Source organism: Triticum dicoccoides, chromosome 7A, assembly GCF_002162155.2.
Source record: "Triticum dicoccoides isolate Atlit2015 ecotype Zavitan chromosome 7A, WEW_v2.0, whole genome shotgun sequence".
NCBI classification, from domain to species: domain Eukaryota; kingdom Viridiplantae; phylum Streptophyta; class Magnoliopsida; order Poales; family Poaceae; genus Triticum; species Triticum dicoccoides.
The window spans coordinates 223,999,830-224,006,142 of NC_041392.1; positions in this window are offsets into that span (position 1 = coordinate 223,999,830).

The following is a 6,313-nucleotide window of genomic DNA, read 5'->3' on the forward strand; positions in this document are numbered from 1 at the left end:
CGAGTGTGTTTTGACGTGCTATCTCATATCAGCTTCAACATAAAGCCGCCAAGCAGGGAGAGTCATGACAAATATCACTTGAAAGAACCGCCGCTGCACCATAGACCACGAAGAAAGGCGTATAGCCTATTGACCTGTTAGGGGTGGTATTGATACTCCAGAGTACTAAAGGTAACTCCTGAACCCAACAACCCGGCGTTTGCTTCAAAGGAACCATAAGCCGGGCTTGATACCTCTCAAAATTTCTTGGTTACCCTCTTAGCTTCACCATTATACTGTGGATCAGCCACAGAAGAAACATCAAGACGAATATGCTCTCGTTGACAGAACTCCTTCATAGCACCCTTAGACAAATTAGTGCCATTATCAGTGATAATACTATGAGGGTAACCAAAACGGAAGTTAAGTTTTTCAACAAATTGGACTATGGTTGCCGCATCACACTTGCTGACCGGCTCTGCTTCAACCCACTTGGTAAATTTGTCAACCGCCACCAAGAGGCGGGTTCTCTTATCCTTAGACCTCTTGAAAGTTCCAACCATATCATGCCCCCAGACTGCAAACAGCCAAGTAATTGGAATCATCTTCAACTCTTGAGCCGGCACATGAGCCCATCGAGAAAATTTCTGACATCCATCACACTTACTAATGATATCCTCTGCATCGGCATGAGCCGTCAACCAATAAAACCCATGACAAAAAGCCTTAGCCACTGAAGACTTAGAGCCTGCATGATGACCACAATCACCTTCATGGATCTCTCTTAAAATCTCATGGCCCTCTTCAGGAGAAACACAACGTTGGAACACGCATGTCACACTTCATCGGTGTAACTCACAATAGCCATAGATTTAGACCTCCTGGTTATCCTTGCCAAATTTTCATCCTCAGGTAACTCGCCCCGGGTCATATAAGCCAAGCAGGGAAGCGTCCAATCAGGAATAGCATGGAGAGCCGCTACCAACTGTGCCTCCGGGTCAGGAATAGCAAGATCCTCTTCTAATGGTAACTTGGTTGAGGGATTATGCAATACATCAAGAAACACATTTGGAGGCACTGGCTTACATTGAGACCCAAGCCAGCTCAAGGCATCGGCCGCCTCATTCTTCCTTCAATCCAGACGCTCCACCTCATACCCCTTGAAGTGACCGGCAATGTTGTCAACTGCCCGGCGATAAGCCGCCATGAGCGGGTCTTTGGAATCCCATGTGCCTGAAACTTGCTGAGCCACCAGGTCTGAGTCACCAAAACACCTGACCCGGCTTAAATTCATCTCTTTGGCCATTCGAAGGCCGTGGAGTAAAGCCTCATATTCTGTTGCATTGTTAGTACAAGGGAAGATCAGCCTTAAAACATAAGAAAATTTGTCACCTCGTGGGTAAGTCAAAATAACTTCAGCCCCCGAGCCTTCTAGCTGCCTGGACCGATCAAAGTGAATCGTCCAATATGTGTTATCAGGCTTCTCCTTAGGCGTCTGCAATTCTGTCCAGTCAGTGATGAAATCCACTAGAGCCTAATATTTGATAGATGTTCTTGGCACATATTTCAAACCGTGAGGGTCGAGTTCTATTGCCCACTTAGCAACTCGGCCTGTGGCCTCCCTGTTTTGAATAATGTCTGATGGTGGCTTGAAGCTACGTCGGTATTTCCCCAAAGATGAAGGGATGATGCAGCACAGCGGCAGTAGGTATTTCCCTCAGATATGGAACCAAGGTTATCGAACCAGTAGGAGGAGCAAGCAACAACACGTAAACAGCGCCTGCACACAAATAACAAATACTCACAACCTGACGTGTAAAAGGGTTGTCAATCCCTTTCGGGTACGTCGCCCAAGATAGGTAAAATGGACGTGAGAGAGTTGTAAATATTGATAGATCGAACGCCAAATAAAATAAATTGCAGCAAGGTATTTTTGTATTTTTGGGTTTAATAGATCTGAAAATAAAAGGCAAATAAAATAGATCGCAAAGGCAAATAATATGTGAAAGAGACCCGGGGGGCGTAGGTTTCACTAGTTGCTTCTCTCGAGAAAAATAACAAACGGTGGGTGAACAAATTATTGTTGGGCAACTGATAGAACTTCAAATACTCATGACGATCTCCAGGCAATGATCATTATATAGGCATCACGTCCAAGATTAGTAGACTGACTCCTGCCTGCATCTACTACTATTACTCCACACATTGACCGCTATCCAGCATGCATCTAGTGTATTAAGTTCGTGGAGAAACGGAGTAATGCAATAAGAACAATGACATGATGTAGACATGATCTATTTATGCAGAAATAGACCCCGTCATTTTATCCCTAGTAGCAACGATACATACATGTCAGTTCCCCTCCTGTCACTGGGATCAAGCACCGTAAGATCGAACCCACTAAAAATCACCTCTCCCCATTGCAATATAAATAGATAAAGTTGGACAAACAAAACCCAAATATTGGAGAAGAAATACGAGGCTATAAGCAATCATGCATATAGGAGATCAAAGAAACTCAAATAACTTTCATGGATAAAAAGAGATAGATCTGATCATAAACTCAAAATTCATCGCATCCCAACAAACACATCGCAAAAGAGTTACATCATATAGATCTCCAAGAGACCATTGTATTGAGAATCAAACGAGAGAGAGGAAGCCATCTAGCTACTAACTACGGACCCGAAGGTCTACAAAGAACTACTCACGCATCATCGGAGAGGCACCAATGGAAGTGGTGAACCCCTCCGTGATGGTGTCTAGATTGGATCTGGTGGTTCTGGACTCTACGGTGGCTGGAACTGATTTTCGTCGACACCCCTAGGGTTTCTGGAATATTGGGGTATTTATAGAGCAAAGAGGCGGTTTGGGGGCCACCCAAGGTGGGCACAGCCCACCAGGGCGCATCCAGGCGTTGTGCTCCACTTGGAGCACCCAGAGGCGCTTCTCCGACCCATTGGATGTCTTCCGGTGCAAAAAACATCCACAAAAAGTTTCGCCGCGTTTGGACTCTGTTTGGTATTGATTATCTGCGACGTAAAAAATGTGCAAAAATAGCAACTGGCACTTGGCACTATGCCAATAGGTTAGTACCAAAAATTGATATAAAATGACTATAAAATGGTTATAAAACATCCAAGATTAATAATATAACATCATGGAACAATAAAAATTTATAGATACGTTGGAGACGTATCAGCATCCCCAAGCTTAATTCCTGCTCATCCTCAGGTGGGTAAATGATAAAAACAGAATTTTTGATGTGGAATGCTGCCTAACATGTCATATCATATTCTTTTCTTTATAGCATGGACATTTGGAATTTTATATTGTTCAAAGCAATAGTATATTTTTGACAAGACAACTTAAATACTCAAGCATATCAACAAGCAACCATGTCTTTCAAAATATCAATGCTAAAATAAGCTATCCCTAGCCCATAATGCTCAATCATTGATCCATTCATGAAACACACTCGCATATTAACTACACCCAGTTCTCAAGTACGATCATAGTACCTCCTAGTTGGTGCTTTTATAAGAGAGGATGGAGACTCAAATTCAAAAATAAAAATTGCATATAGTAAAAGAAAGGCCCTTCGTAGAGGGAAGTAGGGATTTGTAGAGGTGCCAGAGCTCAAAGCGAAAGTTGAGAGATAAGAACATTTTGAGAGGCATACTTTTCCCACCAACGAAAATGACTTAGAGTTCCCAACACTTTCCATGCTAGATATATCATAGGCAGTTCCCAAACAGAAATTAAAGTTTATTCCTTTTCCACCATACTTTCACTTTCCATGGCTAACCGTATCCACGGGTGCCTTCCATACCAACACTTTCCAAGGAATTTATTATTTGACAACATAAAGTAAATTCATTTTTCATTTCAGGACTGGGCATCCGTAATATCTTTGCCTTACTCTCGTGCAATGACAAGTGAATAAACATTCATCGTGAGAATAACACATCTAGCATGGAAAATATTAGCCACCCCTCACCGCCTCGCGAGCGGTACGAGCACACAAAAGGAAATTTATTTTGAATATTAGAGATGGCACATACAAATTTGCTTAGAACGGCAAAAGAATACCGCATATAGGTAGATATTGTGGAATCATATGGCAAAAGTGGTTTAAAGGCTTTTGGATGCACAAGTAGTGATCATACTTAGTGCAAAATTAAGGCTAGCAAAAGATTGAGAAGCGACCAACCAAGAAACAAATAATCTCATAAGTGAGCATTAAGCATAATTAACACCAAATAATGCACCACAAGTAGGATATAATTTCATTGCATGACTATTGACTTTCGTGCTTGCATAGGGAATCACAAACCTTGACACCAATATTCTTACTAAAGCATAATTACTTATCAAGATGACTCATATATCACATCATCGTATCTCAAAACTATTACTAAGAGTCAAGTTTATTTTTTCCAATGATCTTCATGAAAGTTTTTATTATATCCTACTTGGATATATATCACTTTGGGACTAATTTTCATGTGTTTCTTTTGACAAGCCCCAACAAATATAAGTGAAGATCATGAGCATCATATTTCTTTCTCTCAAATTGATTTAAGTGAAGCAAGAGAGAATTTCTTGAAAATTTTACTAACTCTCAAATAAATCTAAGTGAAGCTAGAGAGCATTTCTTCAAAAATACTAAAGCACACCATGCTCAAAAAGATATAAGTGAAGCACTAGAGCAAAATCCATAGCTCATAAAAATTTAAGTGAAGCATAGAGAGAAATTCTAACAAGTCATGGCATAATTTTGGCTCTCTCAAATAGGTGTGTCTAGCAAGGAATCAAGACTTAAAACACAAAACAAAACAAGAAAAGAATCATATCATACAAGACGCTCCAAGCAAAACACATAGTATGTGAGGAATAAAAATATAGCTTCGAGTAAAATACCGATGGTCGTTAGAGGAAAGAGGGGATGCCACTCGGGGCATCCCCAAGCTTAGTTACTTGCTCTCTTTTGGATAATAGCTTGGAATGCTGGGGGATCCCCAAGCTTAGGCTCTTCTTACTCCTTATTCCTTCATCCATCGTAAGATAACCCAAAACTTGAAAACTTCAATCACAAAACACTCAGCAAAAGCCATCCTGAGATCCGTTAGTATAAGAAAACAAATCACTACTATAAGTGTTGTAGTAAACCAATTCATATTTTGTTCTTGCATTATATCTACTGTATTCCAAATATTCTATGGCAAAAACTCATCAAAGAAAACCATAGAATCATCAAAACAAGCATACAACACAAAGAAAACAGAATCTGTCAAAAACAGAACAGTCTGTAGAAATCAGGATATTTCGAATACTCCTGTAACTCCAAAAACTCCGAAAAATTAGAACGACCTGGCAATTTGAATATTAATCTACTACAAAAGGAATTTGTATTTCATCGCTCCCTGATTAAAAATGAGAATTATTTTCGTGAGGGAAAAAGTTTCTGTTTTTTAGCAAGATCAAACAACTATCACCCAAGAAGATCCTAAAGGCTTTACTTGGCACAAACACTAATTAAAACACAAAAACACAATCATAACAATATCATAATTGTGCTAACACTCAAGAACAGAAAGCAAAAATCAAAAATAAATTTTATCCATGCGGTTGCCTCCAAACAAGCGCTATAGTTTTACGCCCTTAGCTAGGCACAAAGCAAGGATCTAAGTTTTGTCATCTTTGGTTCGAGATCCATAAGATGACCTCATGATTGATTCATCTGGTGGCCTAACTCTTGCTCTAGGAAAGTGTTCCATACCCTTTCTCAAAGGAAATTGGAACTTAATATATATTGCCTTCTTTCATATCAATCACCGCACAGATAGTGCGTAAAAACGGCCGACCAAGAATAATTCGACAAGAGGTATTGCAATCAATATCAGGAACAATAAAATCTATGGGCACATAATTCCTATTTGCAAGAATAATAACATCATTAATTCTTGGGACAATTGCATTTTTGCCCCTAGTTGGTTCCTACCCACGGGTTTTGCCCTTACTTTTCGAGCTTGCTCAGTTTTGCCCTTACTTTTTCCGTCGAGGTCCCTCGAATGCCCTTTGACCGTTTGACCAAAACTTTGAAAATTCATAACTAATTCATATGAACTCAGAAAAATGCAAATAAGATATCAAAATGTTCAGATAAACATTACCTTTATGTGCATATCATTTGCATTCAGGACAAAAGCACCGTTTAAACTACTTGAGGTAATTAATGTTATTGACATTATTAAAAATAAAAAGGTATAAACAATATTTTTTCATGAATAAAAATTACATGCAAATGTAGGTGATGTTTCCTGACATCCTG